Below are 22,138 nucleotides of genomic sequence, written 5' to 3' on the forward strand. Positions count from 1 at the left end.
CAGATGACCGGAGCTACCCGAATTCCCCCCTTCCCCAATGCCTTGATACACTCAAGGGTGAGTAGTGCGATCTATAAATCCCTGATTGATTGATTGATTGATTGATTGATTGATTGATTGTGTCCGTTGCCGATGGTTGTTGAGAAGGTGAGGTTGACGCAGCCATTAAGGAAGTTCATTTTTCTATGTTATTTGCTGTGTGGCAACTTCCTGGATGTGTGGAAACACATACAATTCTGTCCCTGAACTTTTATGAATCATGCGTAACACTGCCTTATTTCACAGGAATTACAAAGAGCTCTTCCTCACGTTTTGATGTTTTTTTTGTCTTGGGGTTTAATTCGAGAAGTCCATAATCCTGCAATCTGCCACGTTATTATAGGATGGCGGTATTCGCTGCATTAGTAACGCCTAACTTCAAATGAATGCACTTCCTCCTGTTTTTTATGTGTAGGTTGAACTGCATGCGATTCCAGGAAATGACACAGGCGTTTCTTCCCCAAGCAACGTGCAAGCTGAAACTAGGAAGTGTTACTCATAGCGCTTTGTACAGGAGAAACTGAATCACGAGACTGTTGTTGGAGGAGAGGCTGGTGAGTGGCACCCTGTTTGAGACACTCAGTTCCGAGTCATGCCCTGTGACGCATTATCGATCAGACCACACCTGTGCCCCACACATAGCGAACACGTGATTTTGTTTTTGCTTGTAGGCGGCTGAGACGCACTCAAATTAATCCAAGCTCAAAAAAAGTAACACTCCATATTCTGCGCTCAAGCCACTGCTTAAAGTATTTTTCTCACACAACTAGTTATGTATGCATGTCTCAGTTTTTTAATAGTAAATGCTATTGACTTGGATTTCTGAAAACTCCCGTACTCTGGTATGAATTCCAATTGGCCACTTACATTTATATTTTACCAGCTCTAGATGGTTACACACGACCTTGCGTTTGTTTTTTTAATTCAGTGTGCCCAAAAAAATGCGGTACAAACACTTTGCAATAACTGAACTGCAATTTCCTATCAGGTATGCACCAATATGTTTTCATAATACTGTATGCACAATTAATAACTGATCACATTCAGTCTGAATCAGTTATAGGGTATTGTACTTTATTGGGGCTTTTGATATTGCGCAAACCTAACTCTGAAAGAGTGGTGTGGGGACACAGGGAGGGAGTAGCTGAGTCCTTGATATGAAACATGACTGATGGTGATGGACATTTACATAAGCTACGGGCATAGTGGAATCAGTGCTGCAAAAGTATAGGCAGGTGTGCATACAGAGCTGAGGTCAGCTGGATGGGAGCATCTACCATGATGGGTGCTGGCGAGGAAAGGAACAGAGGAAGGTTTTGAGTTCTTTCTAGAACGTTTGGGTGTTGGGTCTACTCATGGCTGACGGGGAGTTTGTTCCAGAGGTTGGGCACGGGAGAAGAAGGCCTGTCTTGTTTTCTCTTTACTTTTCTTCGGGGTCTCTAGCTTTATTAAGCTTGTGGCCAGGGACGTAGTTCAGTGAGATTCAGGGTGTGTGGATCTCAAATTTCCCAACTAACAAAAGCTACGGTCAGGGCATGAGAGGCATTAGTAGACTGTATGAAGGATCCAGACCACCCGTCACCTGCGACGTCCCCAGGTAGTCCCCTAGTGCTGGCCACCGCTTAGAAATGCTGGAACTCTTGAGATACTATCTGTTAAAATGCCTGAATTTTAAAAGGCCAGCTTCAGACCACAAACTATGATTTGCAACTGTCCTTTAACTATCGCATTGATGATTCCCAATGGGACACAGACATTTGCTATATGAATCTATGGGCACGACCTGGGGAGGCGGGTGGGTATTAAGGTGTGGGAAGTTCTAAGTTACTACAGATGCTCTGGCATGGACGAGCTTGTATAAGATAGCAATGTTCACGTGTTTATTCTTGCTGCTCACCTCTTGACAGTACTTCACAATCAATAAAGTCTGTTAAAAAAAAGGGTGGGGCAGAGGGAGGAGGGGGTGAGAGGACTAAGGTTTGGGACTGACTGTTTCCATGAGGAGCAGGTTCAGTACTGATTTGCAGTAGGTGGGACTGCAGTGCCACAGTTGGCAAAAAACAGTGGATTGGAATGATACCCAGGGCGATTGCCACTGATTAAACTAATTGCAAGCGTTCACCACGTCAAGGTTTGTTTGATTGCCAGTAGTATGTCTGTAAACCTGAGAATGGCACAGCTTTCCAAGCCTACTACACCAGTGTTTTTGGACACTCACATTCACAAATTGCACCCATTCAAGGAGTACTTCTATGGGTGCAGATTTAATATGTATTTGGTAAACCAGTCACTATATATATTTAGGTTTCTGCTCTAAAAATTGTAAAACATCTTAGTGAAATCAGAGCGATGAGGAAAACCACCGCAGACATAGCAGACCCGACACAGGGCCCCCAGACCCAACTACAAAGAATTAATTTGGGGAGGGTCACAACCCAAACACCCCCCCCCCCCTTCATTTATGCCCGTGCCCTTCCCACCTGGGCCTGGTAGTTCTCCCTGGTAACTCCTAACTAAGGCCATGAACAACACAACGGCCTGGAGTCTATGCCCCTGGATCACCTATTTTACATTTATTTTAACTGCACTCACTCTTCTTCGTCTCTGCTGAAAGAAATCTTGATGTTAAAGTTGTCAAATTGGCCCATGTAGACATGGCTACATTTCCAGTCCTCACCTATTACAAATCATTTCATCAAGTGACTGACAGCCCTGTTTAAGAAGACCAAGTCACGAATAGTCAGGAAATCAATAGGGCAAGCCAGAGCAGAGCCATGGGTGTGGCTTGGGTCAAGGAAAACAAACAATCCAAGCACAAGCCAAGCCATGCAAACATTTGGCATGTATACCATGCAACAAACATACTGTGAAAGTATAATACAGTCTACAACTCAAAAAATTGTATTTCTTTTAACATACAGAAGTGTTTCACCCTAGAACATCAGATTATATTGCTATATAGACAGACATTTATTAATATATTTAAACATGAACTTAGAAACATTAATGGCTCACCCTTCAACTACAATGTAATTGGTGAAGTAAGAGACAAGTCAGTAGTCATGTGAACCTTAAACGTGGCCTATATTCTTAATATAGATGGAGCAACCTTATAGACCAGGAAATGAAACATGTGAGGGCTTGTACAGTGCACATTCTGAATTGAAGTGTTTTAAAAGTGCTCTCAAATTTGATAAGAACGAACAAGCATTGGCATAGCAAATCAGTCTTATCTTTGGGACCTCATAAGTGTTTTTTCGTGCAGCATTATATCCTGGGTGCTGTGCCACTAGGGATTGAAGAGCTATACAAATCTTATGTTGCAAGCTAGAATAGAAATAACACATCACTGAACAATGTTTTACTTGCTAATTCTAGAGATTGGTTAAAAGAAAAATGCGTAGAAAGGCCTTTAGCGATTGTTCTGCTTGACACAGCCTTTCATTCACCAAAGGCGGAATAAGAGAGTACCGGGCACCAATCATACAAGCTCAACTTAAAAATAAATCCAAGCAAGGAATGGGAGGGTTGATCCACCCTAATAGGGCCTTAGACAGTAGCTGAGGGAATAAAGACAGGATGGGCAGACAGACATTAGACAGCCACCTGTACCTGTTACAGTATGCTTGCATCACATGGGTGTGTGGTGCACTGCAAAAGGGGTGGGGATGCACAGGAGAACTTAGTGCTGTATGAGAACGGACATATTAAATCGAAGGCTGGCAGTATACAAGGGGAGATCATCCAAAGAGAGGTATAGTCCAGATTAAAGGTGGTGAGCATTTTGGTGGCAGCGCACAGAGAGGAGGGACGCACAGCCAACGTGTGCATTATACAGTGAGTGGTCATGTGTTGGGACAGAGTACTGGGAGGTGCACTAGCGATGGAAATATAAGGGAGAATAATGACCTGGGACTATAAGCAGGTAAATCCACAGAGGAGTACAGTAAACTGTGAGGAGAAACAATACACTGGTAGAGACATGGAACAGTGAAGAGGCACTGCTTAGGGTGGGAACATGCAGATTGAGTGGGTACAAGGATGTGGAAGGGAGAAAAGCGCATAGTCTGGAGGCGGTGAGTAGCAAAGGAGGTTAGTAGAGAGGGAAAGATAATAGTCTGAAAGGAAGGGTAGCCGAAGATTAAGGTAATACTACACTGGGGAAGTGGATGTGCGGTGCGGTGCATAGGGAAGTGGATGTGGGGAGCATGAGGATGTGTATTTGCAGTCCACTTACGTACACTGTTAGGAGCACTTATGGGATGCAGCAAAGCCCCCACTCCTCCTTAGCAATATTTTAATGCTTAGCTCCAACCGACCTTAATAACTCAGCCCGCAACAACTTTTGATGGATCGTGAAGGGGAAGATTGGATGCAGAAATTATATAGTTAAATGACTGTTACCATCCAAGCCAAGCATGAGTTAATTATGGGTGGGGAGGAAAATACTACAATTTAAAGAAGCCTGCTAGAAGGAGGGAGGGGTGGACATGTGTGCCATTAAACAGGGCCGCGCATGCCCTGTGTGCCCGTAGGAAGCTAAGCATTTCTGTGCCCCAGAGAAGCAGGGTTTTCAGGATCAGGCCACCTCAGTTCGGCTGGATGAGAGATCAACATTATCAGAGTGAGGACAAAGGCAATGTGTGAAAAACACCCTTTAAATTATGCCTAAAAGCAAGTGCGTCCATGTAATATTACTTATCTGTAGCCTGTTGTGTCAAACGAACAGGACTCCGATTAGCTGCTCACACGGGACTGCTCCGGCGAGATGAGACGGGATTCAGAGCGCCGACTTTAGTGCGCCAATTTCAGACAAAGTTGCAACAAAGGCTATATAAATTAACAAGCATTGGCATAACCAATAGGTCTCGCCTTTGGGACCTTATAAGTGTTTAGCCATGCAACAGTTAAAGTTGTTCCAGTAAGGATATTGTGCTGCATAACTAAATTCTTATAAGGTCCCAAAGGTGAGACCTATTGGCTATGCCAATGCTTGTTATTGACTTGGCGCTATGCTGTCCTCGCTGTTTATTTTCATTCTGCACCCATGATGCCACGAATGGTACAGCCTAAGCTCTCGGGGCTCGTTCCTTATACCTCAAGTTCGGCCCCAGGCGTATGTCGCCCTCCCCCTCGACTGTTCGGAAATGCAGCGATGCGCCAACCCCTTCCCGCGCCGTGCACCTCCACCCCCCACTGCCCTGCCCTACCACCTCTCTACTCTGTTCAGCAGCTAATAAAGCGCCTCTTTGATGCTGGTGTGACTTTCAGTGCTTTAGGAAGTCCATCCGTGCGGCCAACGGAGGCGAACCAAGTACAAAGAGAGCAGCTTTGGACGTCCAAGGGCCACGAAGAGGAAAACAGTATTTTTTAGCAGCCACAGGAATATCAAGAAAAAGAAGCAAATCAAATAAATGCGACCATTTAATTGGGAATAAAAAGGCGTGTGGATTAATTAAAAAAACAAAAACAAAAAAAACACCAAAAAAACAAAAATGCAGTTTTTGCAGTGACTCTAACTTAAGCACTCACTCAAAGAACAATAATGATTTACTCGCAAAGCCAGTTTAAAGTTTCGAAGAAGTTAAAGAGAGTAAGATGTATATTTACGGGGTGCGGACAAAATAGAGATTCGGTAGAGTGCGTAAATAGTACTATGTGGATAAAAGCAGATTAGCAATAATGAATTAACACAAATCCACACGTGAATAAAAAAAACGATTCGCAGTGTGTAAATGGAAGGATCAGAAGTAAATAAGCACTTCTGTTCCATGTATTTCATTGGAAAATACGGTAATTCCTGTAATTATTAGTCTAGGGAATAAAAATCGGGCGAATGAGACACACATTATTGTTATTTCATAGCTCTCTTTGAGACTTTTCAATGTATAACTCTCCATCCTAGTATGTTGGCAGAAGAGATTTCTTGAAAAGGGGACAGCGCAGTCTTCTCTCTGGTCCGCGGTTCCGGTCGCGGAGCTGGGTTAGCAGCAATAACTTGGCAGAAACTCCCATGAAACCAAAGTAATCACAGAGACGTGCTGAGGTAAAGCGTGCATGGTTTGTTTGAAATTCTGCAGCATAAACAGACACCAAATCCTATCCAGCGCGCACACGAGATAACATAAATAATTATTTAGAAAAAAAAACATAGAACAGGGGCAGCAGTGCCCCTCGGGCACCAGGGCAACACACGTGCCCAGTTCCCTGGAAAGTGCAGTTAAATAGTTAAACATTTGTCAATTGTTTGTGGCTTTTACGTAAAATATTATTTATTCGACCCATTCTTTTGAAAAAAAGAAAGAAAGAAAAGACTCCTGGTGTGTGACGTTTCTAAAGGGGGGGGCACAGGAGGCTGCGGGGGAAAGTAAAGAGGTGCAGGCATGCAGGTCGCTGTTGAGGTGAGAGGGTAAACTGCTGGGGTGCAACCAGCATAAATCAGGGGGTTCGTGGTTTGATTGTCAGAGCATCTCACAGTGAGGGGAGGAGGGTGGCTTGGCTTTCATTGGGTCAGGAAATGTCACACACGGGGCAGAAAGAACGAATCCCCTCAGCACGAGCTCCGTGGAGCATGCTTAAACAAGCCCAGAAGTGGTGCACGCGTGAGAGAGAGGGGGAGCAGGAGGTGAGCCTGGGAGTGGTGCGTGCATGCGCGCGCAGTCTGCTCTTTATGGAAGCACTGCACTCATGCTTGTGGCACGCCCCTGCTCGCTCCCACAAGCTGGATGCCGCCACAAGCACGAGTGTGTGCTTCCAAAAAGAGCAGAGCGACAGCTAAAGGTTCTCCTATGCAGCATATGCACGCTGGGTAGGCGAGACCTAAAAAGGAGTGTGCAGAAACTAAACATATGGCAGATAGTGAAAGGATCCATGTAGCAGAGGCAGTCTCCAGGGTGGGAACAAATCAGCCAAATGGTGGGACAAATGTTAACTATTCACCAACAACACTAACAAGCATTGGCATAGCCAAAAGGTCTCGCCTTTGGGACCTTATAAGTGTTTAGCCATGCAACAGTTGATGTTGTTGCACCAAGGATATTGTGCGGCATAACTAAATACTTATAAGGTCCCAAAAGCGAGACCTATTGGCTATACCAATGCTTGTTTTATGTGACGAAAGCATCGTATGGTAGCAAACTGTCATTTAAAGACAGCACATTTTCAACTGAAATGGCATCTAACTTTGCACAGACACACAGTTTTACTGATGAAACTATATAGCATATAGCACTCAAATGATAATGTGTGGAAATGGGGTTTCTGTGAATAGCTATGATTTGTGTAGCACCAATTAAAGTTTCTTTATCTATTTTGATCCGATTAGAAATGGTTTCCACACATCAGAATTACAGAAAAACGTACTTCACTTTTGCTTTGATATCTGCTGAATGCATTCAGTTTATTTACAGGTATTTACATTTTGTTGTGTTTTGCAAAAAAAAACAACATCCTAAGATTGTCGTAAAATTCACTTTCACAACCCCTCTCACTTTGCAGTCAGAGAAAGAAAAGTGACCACCAAACCCATGGTAAAAGAATAAGCAGGAACTTGTCAGAAGACATACCCTGACATTTGACCTCTGTTGTTGAAGTACAGCAAATGTGACAAAATAAACAGAATTTAAAGGCATCTTTATGTATTGCTCCGACTTTTTGACTTTTTCAACCCACCAAAAATCGGCTAAAAGAATAACTATTTTCAATACAACTAGTTAATGGCGAGAGTTTTTTCAGATTGAGAGTCTAATGCAGTGTTCTTCAAACTGTGGGGCGCGCCCCCCCAGGGGGGCACGGCACCATCTCAGGGGGGGCGCGCACTGCTCCCTAAAATCTCACCTTAGTTTGTTTCACACTGTCCCAATCGATAGGGGCACGACGTGCCCCTGCTTTGGTAATTTGAAAGAAAACCACAAGCAGTTCGCTTCCGGTTTCACAGAACAGGAGGCTCTGCAGACAAAACATTTCAGCTCTCGGAATTAACCATTTTGGATGGTTAGTTCGTCACACAAAGGAGGCAAAGTTGCTCTTTAAATTGTGTAAGTATGAGCATGAGATACACTCACGGTTTTATTGTAAAATTATAAAAGTGCCTATTCACAGTTGTCATTTTTCATGCTTCTTTAACACATCATGTTCTCTGCAGGTTGGTTTGGCAACTCACTTGATAGGAATTCTTATTTTATACAGTTAATAATAACTTTTTCCTCCGAGCAGTTTTCTCTAAGCTGTGGGCAAATAGCATTCAGTGGGCAGATGCTCAAATGGCTCAGAAATTATAATAGGGTGGGGGTGCAAAACTTTTCACTTCCTGAAATTAACAACATGGAGTTTACATAGAAAAGATTTGCCATGCAGGATTCCAAACCACTAAATTAAAAATCCATCAAATTTTAATGGCGAAGCATTTTTTTCAACCATTCAGTGTTCATTCAGTTCTTGGTTTAGTGAATTTTCACTCAGTTCTTTTGGAGATGTAAGCAAAAATGTAATTCTCCATGGCACGTGCCCGAACTATGTTTACATCTGATATGGATCACCATCACTGGAAAAACAATTATAATGCACCTCTCCTCCGTGGTCTCAGTGGCAGCTGGTAGTTCCACTTCTCTTTGGTTCCTAAAATCCTGTGGGCCCACTGGACCCGAGCACCGGGCAGCTCTCCAAGTGCCCTGTTTGTAATTGTGATCTGGGCACTGGGTCCACTCACTCCTCCACAGTTCACAGCACATGGAAGAGAACAGTTTTAAGATAGATATTTCTGTATAATAGGCTGAAAACAAATGGCTTAGGGGACAATTTTGTTTATTTTTTAGAGTTATTATATAGCGCAAACTAGATTAGAACATATCAGGTATCAGAGCGCTTTACATGAGCACCAGTTTCATTACACAAGGACACATTCATTGTTGTTAGGCACGGGGAGATTAAATGATTTGCCCAGAATCACAGGATGTTGAGCATCGTTGCCGAGATTCGAACCTGGTTCCCCAGCTTTGAGGACGATCGCTCTAGCTGTAAAGCTACATCCTCTTCCTGGCTCATCCTTCTGTGCGGTTTCACATCTGAAGTTCCCTCACATGACAGAGTGTAATCAATTAAGCGATTACCGTTTTATTTTAACTAAGCGAATGGAATTCAAGTATAAATGCTACTGGGAGTCTCAGAAGGCAAATAAAAGAAAGCGAGAGCTATGAAGAAGTCCGTTCTCGTCAGTGACAAGGTTGACATGCTTTGAGCATATGACCCTGAACCTAAATATTCAATGTCTTTTTTTTTTAGCATTTACAAGTACAGATTGTGCCATGCTCATTTTGGGCCAGCAGCAAATGGCCATTTATGTGAATTGCAAGTGTGGCTAGTTCGCACAATTTGCTGCTGTCGCATTTTGCTCCCAAATAGACGCTTTATCGTGATCCCGCAACAAAGTGCTTGGAAGGTTGGGTGTCTCCAGTCTTGCGAAAAAGGCAGTACAGGGCGTTTTATGATGAGAAATTTTGGAAGCCTTCTCGTGCCTGTTTTGAACGGAAGGCTTTCTAGCAATGTATGCAACTCATGCCTTATATATATTTTTCCCTTTAGGACCTCTGTAAAGTGCCACTTGTTGCCTGACTGTATAATGTCTGCACTTTAATCAGCATGCAATTATATAGCAATACAATCAGAACCATAAAGGCAATGGACACAAATGATAACATGATTAACATTGCAGTGCATAAGCAGCTGTGGCGACTGGGCCGAGGGTTTTGGGGCAAAGGGCGATCTTACCAATAGTGCTTCCAACCAGTCCATTCCTGACCTGACTCCACATGTGGGTAGTGCTTCCTTTTTATCGGAGGTGGCAGTGGTCGCCCTCAGTACTCATTTTTAGGGACCAATAATTATTTTTCAGCATCCAACTTTGGCCAATAGCAAGATAGAGCAAAGCAGAACAGGGTAAAAGAAAAAGGAGAAGAAAGCTGTGAAAACAGAGACAAAGGGATAACGCAGGGATGAAAAACCACCTGCAAGAATGAGACAGAGGCAGGAAAACAGGGTGGAGGAAGGAGGAGGTGTGTGTTGGTTTGTTGAAGACCTGGTGGTCCTGGGATACAGCTGCCCTGGCAAGAGCCAGCACTGGCACAAGTGACGTAATAAAAGCTTTGGCCCCTGCACTTTAAAAAAATTAAGCACTGCCTTTGGCATCCACCATAAACCCTTTCCGCCTCTAACAATCTTTTCTACTCGCTTGCTAAACTACTCCCTGGAGGCTCACGCATCAGTTGTGGCTGGTGCAGGTAAGCACGATGGGGCGGTGGAGTGCTGCGGGGGAACAGAATATGTTTAATTTATTTATTTAATTTGAACTATTCTGTCATCTGTCGACTTCCCCGCCCTGCCGCTGCCCCACCGTGCTTACCTGCGACGGCCGCCGCTGCATTTACAGGCACTGTAATGCTGCCAGTTCACTGTGCAGCTGGACCCAGATCCATTTGATCACCACAAAGTCTGTCAGACAACATTGCTCTGAAGTAAAATAGGCAACATCCTTCAGTTTTTATTAGTTCTATTTTTTTAAACATAAGCCTGACATGGTGTCCTAAACCCCCACTCAGGGCACAGGTCCTAAAGACACGAGTGGGGGGACTAATAAGAATAAGCAATGTGCATTGGTGTCACATGACATCACAGGAAGGGATGTCGCCACCTCAATTGCTTTGGTAACGCTCAACAATTAGAGAAGGTGCAAAAACAAGTCTGGGACTAAGTGGCTCACTTCCATTCAAAATGTTTATGAAGAGGTTGGTAGGTATTTGCCTGACTTGAGGGTACTTACTTAGTAGGTGACGGGGCTGCTCCAGAGAACACTGTCCCATTATGACTCAACTATATAAGTAAAACCCTAGTAAAAACAATATGCGTGCATATTATCTTGGAAATCTTTTATTTGAACTGTCTAATAAGGCTCTGTCATTTAACCACACCCACTCACAAACCTGCAGTTTACTAAACACTCTTACTACATTTAACATTATTTGTCGGATATGGCCTGGGATATCCGAATGGCGGTCGATTATGAGGTGTACCAGACTCCAGAAATTTCTGTCAGGAGGTGGGGGGGCCCGACATTTAAAAAAATTCAGCTTGGGGGCGCTCAACCTAAAAAAGTTTGAAGACCTCTGGTCTAATGTGTCTTGAACTGTACATAGTACGTTTATACAGCCCTTCCTCTGAGCTTAAACGTGTCTGTGCTGCCTCCTTGCAATGTCTTCCAAACACCAGGAACTCAACATTCAAAGGTTGTCCAACAGAGGCTGCAGCACTGGCAGTGGTGAGCTCAATATCACCAGGTGACCTCCTCGTGCTGCTGTTTTACTGCCACGTCCAACCAAACACAACAGGATTTGGTACAGTACACCATTAGTTTTCTCCATTTTCAGTGATTGAACTATTTCCTGGCCATCTAATCACTCACAAAATGATGCTCGGGCAGACCTAGTCTTTCGAAGGGGTTATCCACAGTAAGAGGCCGAGCCTCCACCACGCCAGTAAAATAAAAGCATATTATGAGGTGGTACTGATGCACTCAGTCAAGTCACCTGTCTAATCCATTTTCAAAAAGTGGAACTTCACTGTTTTATTGTCATCGAGGGACCATCGTGCCTAATGTTACGAATTATAATTCTAGCCTTGAAGCAGAGGGAGGTTGTTTTGGGCATCTCCGCACATGCACACCCTAAATCACATGATCAGATGTTGTGAGAGAGGGCTTGAAGCAACTTTCTCTAAAAATAGGGCATCAACATACAGCGGTCTCTAGATAAGAACTCTTCTCCAAGGAGCCATCTTCTCTGGTTTGTGTGTGATTTTCTTTTATTTGAAGAAACTGCTGACAGTGGTAGTCGCCTCTAACAAATGAAGTTCTTACCTACATTACACAGATTGGAATTGTTGTTCCACATGATTAATATTAATATTTAAAGGGGTGAAGGCTAAAACAGTTGCCACTTCAAGCCCACACAAATTCAAAAACTTTATTTCGACAATTAAGTCATAAAAGTAACATACATCAGCCATTAATATCAACATGAGTTAAAACAATATCAGTTTTCAGCAAAAAATCAGGACGGAGGTTAGACTAATCACAATTTAAAATAAACAATATTAAGACTTATATATACATTCGACTAGACACATTTCATATCTAGATATCAGTGTTTAGTGCTCGTCATCATAAATCTGTCGGGCAACAGGGTATCATAGTCAAGATATCTATATATATAATAATGAATGAGTGAATAAAAAAAATAAATATAAGAATTAAATGATTACATTTGGGTACCTATTCATTAAATACTTTCGTAAGGTTCTGCCTGGACCGTATTATCCAAGCCCACTTTATGAATTTAGCCATTGCTATTGCAATAATCGGGCTTGGGTCTGTACACAAAATTCTTAATGCCTCCTCGTGCTTTCTGGTGCCTATAAGCCGACAAACGGGTAACACCCATTTGCTACGTGGAAGCACATAAAGGGGACAAAAGAACAAAAAGTGACTCAAGGATTCGGGCACATCTCTACAGTTGGGACATTTGTCCGTTGATCCTTTTGTCCATTTTGATGTAAATATACGAATGGGAAGGGTACCTATCCTGAGCTGGAAATAGAATTTACGATCGGATGGAATTTCGATCAATCCCCAGTATAGTTCAAGTCTAGGGTAGGCCTTAAATTCTAGAAATCTGGCTGTTAGTTGCGATGTACTCCCTTTGGAAGCTACTTCCACAGCGATCATTTCCCAGTACTTTTTTTTCAAATTTTCTTTTGAAGGGAAGACCGCATTTTGGGGGTCATCCCATAATTTATTCAATCCTAGTCTATAAAGTAATAATTTGATAGACCTCAGCCAGTCTATTTTACGAGAGATATCTTTCTCCATTATTTCCTTTAAGCCCAGGGCATAGTGTTTAAGCTCCTCTGTCGACCAGACCCTACGCCAATACAACAATGGCCGCAAATTAGCGGTGTCTTGTAAGGTTTTCAGACCAAGGTCCCAAAAAAGAGGTATTAAGGGAGTGCTTTGAGGCACGCCAACAACTTTTCGAATAAACGCACTCTCCATAACATTCAGACGTTTTGGATTATTACCATACCCCCATAGCTCTGACCCATATAGAGATGAGCTTCGGACCTTCATTGAATAGATTTCAAGGAGTGGGCCTATTGGCTGTGTTTTAGAGGATTTAAATCTCTTCAAGAGGATGCCTGCCTGTTGCTGGAACTTCAAGATGGATAAATCTAGATGGTTGTTCCAATACATGTTCTTCTGCAACGTGACTCCTAAGTATGTAAATGCATCGACCTGCTCCAAGGGCGAGCCGTTCAAAGAGATTACACCATTAAAGGGTTTGTAAGATCTACACGGGTTAGGGCCATTGAGAACCATAAACTTGGTCTTGGAAACGTTTATTTCCAGTCCCCGCAGCAAGCAAAACTCTTCAAAGCGTCGGAGGGTAAGCTGCAGGCCACTCGGAGTTTTAGAAATCAGCAACGTATCGTCGGCGAACATGAGGACTGGAATTCGAGTACCAACCATAGCCGGTGCATCCGAGGGGACCCGGGCGAGGAACTCGGCTACCCCGTTCACGAAGAGCGAGAACAGGGTCGGTGCCAAAACACATCCCTGCCGGACTCCCCGCTCCACGGGGAAGCACTCTGTTACCTCACCCTGACGACCCCATCGGACCCGAGCAAAATTGTCCTCATGTAGGCGGACGATTAGTGCCAGCAACTCCGGTGCCATCCCCAGCCCCTCCAATACCTGCCAGAGCTTGCTACGTGGGACCAAATCAAAGGCCGCCCGCAGATCGACAAACACGGCATACAAAACCCCTCTTTCTAAGACCACCGTCCTCCAGTAGAGGACAATGAACCTAAAGATCTGATCTATGGTGCTGGTTTTTGGGCGAAAACCAGCCTGGAGGGGACTTAGAACATTGCTAGCCTCCATCCAGGTCTGGATCCTGCCCAGGACCAGACGTCCCATGATTTTTTGCATAGCATCAATCAAACTAATGGGTCTATAATTGCTGGCCAAAGATTTATCCCCTTTCTTGTATATCGGGACAATCTCAGCACCTTTCCAAGAATGGAGGATCGGCATTCCCTGCGCTATTGCATTAGCTAAGTGTGTAATGTATGAACTCCATCTTTGTCTGTCATGCAGGAATAGATCGGCCAGAATACAATCCATGCCAGGAGCACGACCCTGGGTGACCATGTCAAGTGCGATGCCAACCTCCTCGGTACTGAACACAGGACTGTTGTAGAACAACCTCTCCTGGAGATACGTACTAACGTCCACATCACCTTTTGAGTATTGTGGCTTAAAAATTTTTACCCAGGAACTCTGGGGAACGTAGTTATGGGGGCTGTCAGTAATTTCACCCTTCTTCCATTTAAAGATGTTCCAGAATTTTTTCTGGTTTTTATCTGTACATGCTGCTTTTAAGTCTTGCCACTCACACTCCTCCCATTCCTTTTTTGCTTTCCATTGGGCCTTTCTATAGAAACTACGGGCTATTTTAATCTTAGTTGGGTCTTTTGTTTTAAGTGCAAGTCCCAGATTTTTACGGGCTTGTTTACAGGAGGCATTATACCAATCCTCCTGTTTACTTCTCGCAGCTTGTTTTCCCAAGAAAGGCCTACAGAAACAGGATTTGAGTTTGGCAAATAGTTTTTCATGTATATTACCAAAAGCGGCTAAAGGTTGGCTATTATGACCCACCGCCCTTATAGACATCAGAGCCTCTTCGACATAGATCTCAATGCTGTCTATAAGATCAGGGTGCTCTACTACATTATTCCACTTAAGGTGGCGTTCATCATTTGTTAGAGCTTCAGCTGGACCAATCAGTTCTGCAACTCGGTCACTATTGTATCCCGTCCCAAAATTAAAAATAGCGACTAGTGGATTATGGTCGCTTTCGATCCGTATCTTAACCTCCATATCCACGAGGGTATGCCACATCTCCAGGTGGACCAAGATATAATCTATATTACTTGCCCTGATACCATTGTTGAACGTCTTGGTACATGTCCTATCAGATGCGGTTCTGCCATTGGCCGCCCTCAATTGGTTGCCTAGGCAGAACCCTTTCATGTACAGAGCTGCCTCAGTCCGCTTACTCACTATCTTTGTCTCGAGCTGTGGGACACCCCATCTTAGGTCCTCTTCCTCGGTTAAAAGCATATCTTGAGGCCCTAATGGCTCAAAAGTCGTGTTAAAATCTCCGGCAATCAATGGGAGCACATCATCAGGGCTGGATTCCACTAGAGTGCTCAACACTGATATCACCTCAGATTTTTTTCCGCCTGGTAAGCCCCTAGCATATACATTGTATATATCGATCTTGAATTTTAGCGGGCAAGTCAACCTAATACCTAGAATATCGTCATTCTGGGTTAAAATAGTTTGGATATTACACTCCAAGCTTTGTTTAACCCAGATGACCAGGCCTCCTACTGGCCGACCCTTAGGCCTTTTTCCCGCTGGGACAAAAAAATTCAAGTAGCCCAACATGAATACAGGCTCTAGCGACCATGTCTCCTGAAAAAGACAGATATCATGCTTGCAAATGAAGTCTGCCCAGGCTGGGGACGATAGTTTTGATCCCACGCCCGCTACATTCCAAGATAAAAACGATACATGCCCCATTAGACTAGTTTCCACTGCAATACTCCCAAAGACTGATATTTGTGAAGGAACTACATCTGGTAAAGAGCGTGGTAGATCCTTGATACTTGGGGTTTCCACTTGATGCACTACTTGTTGGTCTCGATCCCTGTCCCCAATAGGATTAATTTGAGCGGGGAGCATATCAACCATACCCACAGTTCTAGGCTGCTCTCGTTTCTTTAGGCCTTCTTCTAATTCGAAAGCTACATAAGACTCTACATGATTATCCCCTGCCAATAGAACTGTATATAACATGTCGCAATTAGAATATCCTCTGGCACTAGTCAGTCAGTCACAATCCGCTAGCCCAGATAGTACATCAAATCTATTGATAGATCTTATATCCTCAAGGGTACTACCTTTTAACAAGGGATCTCCAGGTATAAGCCCACCTAAGGGCAGAGACATGGGTGCATAGAAATAAGACAGTGGCATTGTGTTTATTAGGGATAGATGGTCATTCTGCGGCCAAGAGCAGATGTGTTCCACACAACGCCTGTCTCTAAAATTAATGACTATACAATCCCCCTTTAGCATTTTAGGTCTCTTACCCACCCAATTTACTCTTCTGGCGAATAAAATTTCCGCACACATATGGGGCGGTAGTGGTCGCTTAAAATTTAACCAGAATGTACATTTATTCTTTAGGTCCCAATAAGATTCCCTTGCTCCATTCTCCAACGGTGGGACCCCTGTTAAGATCACCACGTAAGGAGCTGCTTCGGGTGGGAGGTGTAGATCAATTAAGCCAGGCGAGGACTGCACTGAAGTTTGGGCAGATGGGGGCTGCTTATCTTTGCTGACACTACCTACCCCACCTCTATTGGTTTCGACTCGGGTGGGAAGATGATCATCTCTAACCCGACTTTCAACAACTAAGGGGGGATGGGATTCCTGAGGAGTAGGAAGATTATTTTTCGCAGTGCCGCTTGCTGATTTGTTAGTAGTGGTAATAGTCTCAGTTGATAAACCCATAACACTAGGACACTCTTTTTGCTGACCCTGGGCCAATCTGCCACCCTGTGGTTGAGCCGAGGCAAGTGACAGTTCCATGCATACAAGCCTACTTTCAATAGAGCCCAACCTTTTATAAATCGGGTCACATAATTTTTTAACTGTACTTTCCAATTTACTCCAAAATGACGGTGTGTCAATTGCTTCCATACATGTTGACCCCGAAGATGGTGTTTGAATTGGCCTTATATCAGAGGTTTTAGGGCATGGGGCTAGGTTCTTCTTTGCAGCAGAAACAGGGACGGGGCCTAACTTTACATTCTTGCCAGCGACTGTCTTTTGGTTTCCCCTGCGATTTTTTTTCAGGGTAGGGGCTAATTGTTGATGGGTGGAAACCACTTTTACATTACTGGCTGAACGAGTCTTAATACTTGACAAAGGCTTGGTCGTTAAGACCACATTATCAATGTTCGTAACGTCGACAATTTCATCCGACGTGCCAGTCAAGGAAGGAGAGCATATCAATATTTCTTCATTTTGCTCCTCCATCAACAAGGATATAGAGCCCAGAGAATCTGGCCTGACTGGTTGGCAGCATGGTGGCGATCTTACGTTGGCCATGTTTCCCAAGGAGGACCTCTTGTCACACAAAATGTCTAAAGATAATCTTTTCTCTGTTAATTCAATGTCTTTGGCAAGCGCTGACTGTACTCGCACCAGGAAGTTATCTAAAGTTCCCATTAGTGCGCCCCCTGTAGATTGCATAGTAATGCCGTCCCTTTTGGCCATTTTATCCTTTACTTGATATATATACTGGTAACCTCAGTTAGCAGATATCCCGCTGACTTGCGGGCAATTAACCGCAGCCTATATACTATAACAAGGCAAATAAATTTAGTCAATGGATGTTAATAGAGGGTCCCGTTCCGTTCTCAAACGATCTCGGACGGGCTCAGATGGGCCCGCCCTTGGCCCGGGCTTAGCCCCGGACTGCGCCCCGCACGCGTCCCGCTATCGCGAGAACGAGTAAAAGTTATATAGGCCGGGGGCGGAGCGGGAAGAGGAACCAGGTGCAGGTGATCAGGAATGAAGGATGCACCCTGGTCCTCGCAGTCCCGTAAATAGATGTTCACAGTTAAAAAGCCCCGTGCCTTTTAAAATAGATGTGTGCTGTGCTCACCAGCGTCCGTTTTCAGAGAGAGTTCAAGCCCATCTGGTATCTGTGGCAAAGTCCTGCACCTACGAGCGGCTCCCGCGAAGCGGGGGCCGCGAGGCGTGAAGTACTGGCCGGGGGCGGAGCGGGAAGAGGAACCAGGTGCAGGTGATCAGGAATGAAGGATGCACCCTGGTCCTCGCAGTCCCGTAAATAGATGTTCAAAGTTGAAAAGCCCCGTGCCTTTTAAAATAGATGCGTGCTTTGCTCACCAGCGTCCGTTTTCAGAGAGAGTTCAAGCCCATCCGGTATCTGTGGCAAAGTCCTGCGCCTACGAGCGGCTCCCGCGAAGCGGGGGCCGCGAGGCGTGAAGTACTGGCCGGGGGCGGAGCGGGAAGAGGAACCAGGTGCAGGTGATCAGGAATGAAGGATGCACCCTGGTCCTCGCAGTCCCGTAAATAGATGTTCAAAGTTAAAAAGCCCCGTGCCTTTTAAAATAGATGCGTGCTGTGCTCACCAGCGACCGTTTTCAGAGAGAGTTCAAGCCCATCCGGTATCTGTGGCAAAGTCCTGCGCCTACGAGCGGCTCCCCTAACACTCCCACTAACCTTGAAAAAAGACCTTAATGAAGGCGTTATTTTAATTCTTCACCCTCCCCCTGCTGGAGCTGAAATATTAGCACCTCGTTTTTTTCATGGGTGTCTTTAGGGATGTGACCTTTGCGAGGTGCTCCTGACAAAGAGCTGGGGGCCTGGAGTATAGGGTAGATGACTGGTGGGGCTACCTTGCCACTTCTCTGATCTTCTTGCACTCATTGAGTTTCAGGAATATTAATACATTGGTTCCTCAATGTGTACCTGTTAGTCCGTTAGTGCTGGCTGCTTGCCCTCCAATTTCTTCCTCTGTGATATTTTAGCGTTGGAAATCGGTTTCCCTGATGGCTTCAGCTCTTCCCCGAATGGGGGCACTATTTTGGGGGTCATGTGCCGAAAAATGCCAGGCACAAGCAGGTCCAGCGATGATTGTGCAAGGGTTTGTTGTTGCTGCACGCCTGTGCTAATTCTGCCTCTTTGCCCCCGGAGAGTAATGCGTGCAGCTGCCCGCCAATCCCGATGTAGCTGCAGGGCAGCCAGGAGCCATGGGAACCCGGGCGTGGCTAGCCGCATACTGTGAGGCGTCTCCGGCAGCAGTGTTTCTGGCGATTTCCTCCTCCGTTGCAGGGGTAGGAGAGACAGCCCAAGGAGAAAGGTAAGGTGAAGTCAAGTCGGCCGGAAGCCACGAGAGAGTCCATGTGTGGCTGGCCGCTAGCCAAACAGCGTCTCCAGCGGCAATGACTCGAGTGATCACCCCGCCGCCGCGGGGAGAAGATAAGCAACCCAAAGAGGGAAAGAAAGCAAAGTCAAGCCCACACAACTTCCTCCTCCAGCTGAGACCCACCGAAAGCAAAGAGGCACAGGTTAGCAGTAGTGTGCGTGGAATGGTGCGCTTATAAATCCACTACTGTAGTGGGAGTATTAGTGGCTGCCCATCTCTTTGAGACAGTGACCTTCTAAAGTAAGAAAGGCAGCAACTGTTCCAGTAGGCTTGTAGCACTGGTGGCTGTCTCCACACACAAAACAATTACCTCTAGCAACCACACAAGGGAGCGGTCACTAGAGAGAACTACAGCAGTCACCTCACTAGGTCATGATTTTAGTCTTTTCACCTTAGATTATAATGTCTTCTGTCATGTCAGGCAGGGCACCTATGGACAGCAGGGAATAATGTTGTCAAATCATCTATCATTTACAAGCCTGATTCAACTCCACTGCAGTCTTCATGTGTGGCATGTAGTGTAGCCTCGAACGCAGGGCTATTATTACAGAAGCACACAGCAACTTCAAGCTAACCCCTTCAGTGGCAACAGCAACTGTTAATACCAAAAACATAGGTGCTGAAAGCAAAAAAATGTGAATGGTGCACAAGTCCCAGCCCTCTGGAGCTCATTTCTGACCAACAGCTATTGCTACGATAATAAAACGTTGGTCACCCATCAAACTTGTCATAAAGGATTTAGTTTGGTGGGGGGGCACAGGGCTCTGTGGGGGGGGCACAGGGCTCTGTGGGCCCTGAGTAGGAGGGTGTGGTGGTGATAAAAGGAAAAGTCTTTCAGACTACTAGTCCTATCTCCATTCTGACACACACTGTGTGAAACATCTTCATTAGGTCCTTTCTTGAAGCTCTTGTTCAGCCTCACTGTGGCCTCAGGGGTGGAAGCGTGCACACTGCACTCCAGCTCCAAGGGTGGTGCTGTGTACAAGGACATGAGCGAGCTCCAAGCTGCAATGAAAACAAGCATCGCGGCACCGAAGCTTTACTTTTAATGTTAAAAGTAAAGCGCGGGTGCCGCGATTGTATCAAAAGTAAAGAAATAGATGTTTTTTCTATTTCTTTACTTTTGGTATAATCGCGGCACCGTGCTTTACTTATAACATCAAAAGTAAAGCGCGGGTGCCGTGATTATACCAAATGTAAAGAAAACAAGACAGTGAAGTTGTAAGGGAAATGGGCAGGGAGAAACGTGTGTTCTAACAGATTAAAGAAGGTGAGAGCAAACCGACGCAAATGGAAAACGAGGGCTTGATGAGATTGTCGTTTTTTAGGTCTCAGTGAGTCAGCGCGAATGCGCTGCTCGGAGAGACCATAGTAGGTGAGTTTTCAAAGTGCTGCTGAAGGCTGGCGGTTCGCGCGTGCACACTCGCATGAACGCAAGCTTGTCGCCAGCCAGCAGCACTTTGAAAAGTCACCTACTAAAGTCTCTCCGAGCAGCGCATGCGCGCTGACTCAGCGAGACCTAAAAAACACTAAAGGAATGTTGAAAGGCAGACGCAACAAACAATGAAAAATGCTGGGCGTGTTCAAAGCCCACAGAGTCAATACAGCATGTCTCGAAAACAGCGCATGGGAGCTGCCTAGGCTCGACCTAAAAAGGAGGCACTGTGAAATAAAATGCTTGCCTAGATCACACAAATTGGACAAGCAGGAAAGCCATATTGATTCCAGGTTATCTGGTTTCACATTTTGAAATTCAGCGACTAGTTGATCGTTACTGTTGCTCTCTTTCGTCTGTTTTCCATCAGAGGTCATGCTTTTGGCTTTTATTCTTGGACCATGACAAGAAAAAAGAACAATGAGACATAGCGGAAAAGTCTCAAAGACCCCAGACCCAACTACTAAGCCACAAATGCATTTATTTTGAAGGTGTCACACCCCAAACACCCTCACTGAAGCTACACCACTAATTGTGGTATTTATTAAGTCAAAGGTTTCTTGGAGAGGCACCCACGCAGTATTCAGAGAGAGAAATGTGGATTAATCATATCACTGCTCAGAGTTCTCTTTTAAATACTAATGATCAATAAAGCTGGGCACTTGTCATAGTTATATCTTCTTTTGTTTATTTTGGGTATGGTTCTCTTTCACAGACACTGTGTTGTATATTTGAAAACAAATGTGTTGTTGCTGTGATTTGCTGCAAACATTCAAAGCTGTAATTGATATTGCATTTATATAGCCCTTATTACTCCAGATGAAGGGTTAGTGGTTAGTCCAGTGTTATTATCTATTGTTACTTATTGGTATTAGTCTTGTTCACCCAAACAAACCATTCTATGCATTCACTTGTTTCTTTGTGGTAGATTAAAGTAATAGTAATTAGGTGTCATCATTGTTCGGGAAGGGGACATCTGTGAGCGTACGCAGGTGGGGTCAATGGATGAGCAGGAAGCGATAAGGTATTATTAAGTTGCAGAGTTATCATTTTACGAAAACAGGAGAGATTGTGGTCTTTGAAAAGACAGGTGAACACTCAGTATTATCTTTATGAATGAATACCTTTGTACATGATGAATTGGCTCTGAGGCAACTTGCATGATTTGTGAAATAGGATTATTTTCTTGGATCTGATTTGGCTAATGAACACTTACACACTTTCTGGTGATATGGCAATTTTTTGATCAGCATGAGACATCTGCCTTACATTTTGAGGATGACTTCATGTGGGTGCACCAATTTGTGTTTATTTACTGTTATCATAACTTTGGTCACGATTTGGACACACAAAATGGGTTTACGATGCTTTCAGGACATTGGGATTGTATGACTTGGTACTGGATAGTGATATTTGATGTTTAGGCTTTGTTTGTAGCCCTGAGGAAGTCAGTGACAATTGTCGCCTTGCCGACGAAACATGTGTTGGCTACTTCTATGAATATTTCCATGCGCGAAGGTTACATCTA

The 22,138-nt window shown here is 44.5% G+C and overlaps 1 protein-coding gene across 1 annotated transcript in view; it reads left to right on the forward strand.

Annotated features, from left to right (window-relative positions):
• The first annotated feature begins 546 nt into the window (after window positions 1-546).
• LOC146856110 (uncharacterized) overlaps window positions 547-22,138 on the forward strand; it is a 57,741-nt gene continuing 36,149 nt past the window's right edge. Inside the window, exon 1 of the mRNA XM_085650702.1 lies at window positions 547-593. The gene's annotated coding sequence lies outside the window, so the exon portion shown is untranslated. The remainder of the gene's footprint in view (window positions 594-22,138) is intronic.

The sequence above is a fragment of the Triturus cristatus genome, chromosome 4_1 (assembly GCF_964204655.1).
Source record: "Triturus cristatus chromosome 4_1, aTriCri1.1, whole genome shotgun sequence".
In the NCBI taxonomy this organism is placed as follows: domain Eukaryota; kingdom Metazoa; phylum Chordata; class Amphibia; order Caudata; family Salamandridae; genus Triturus; species Triturus cristatus.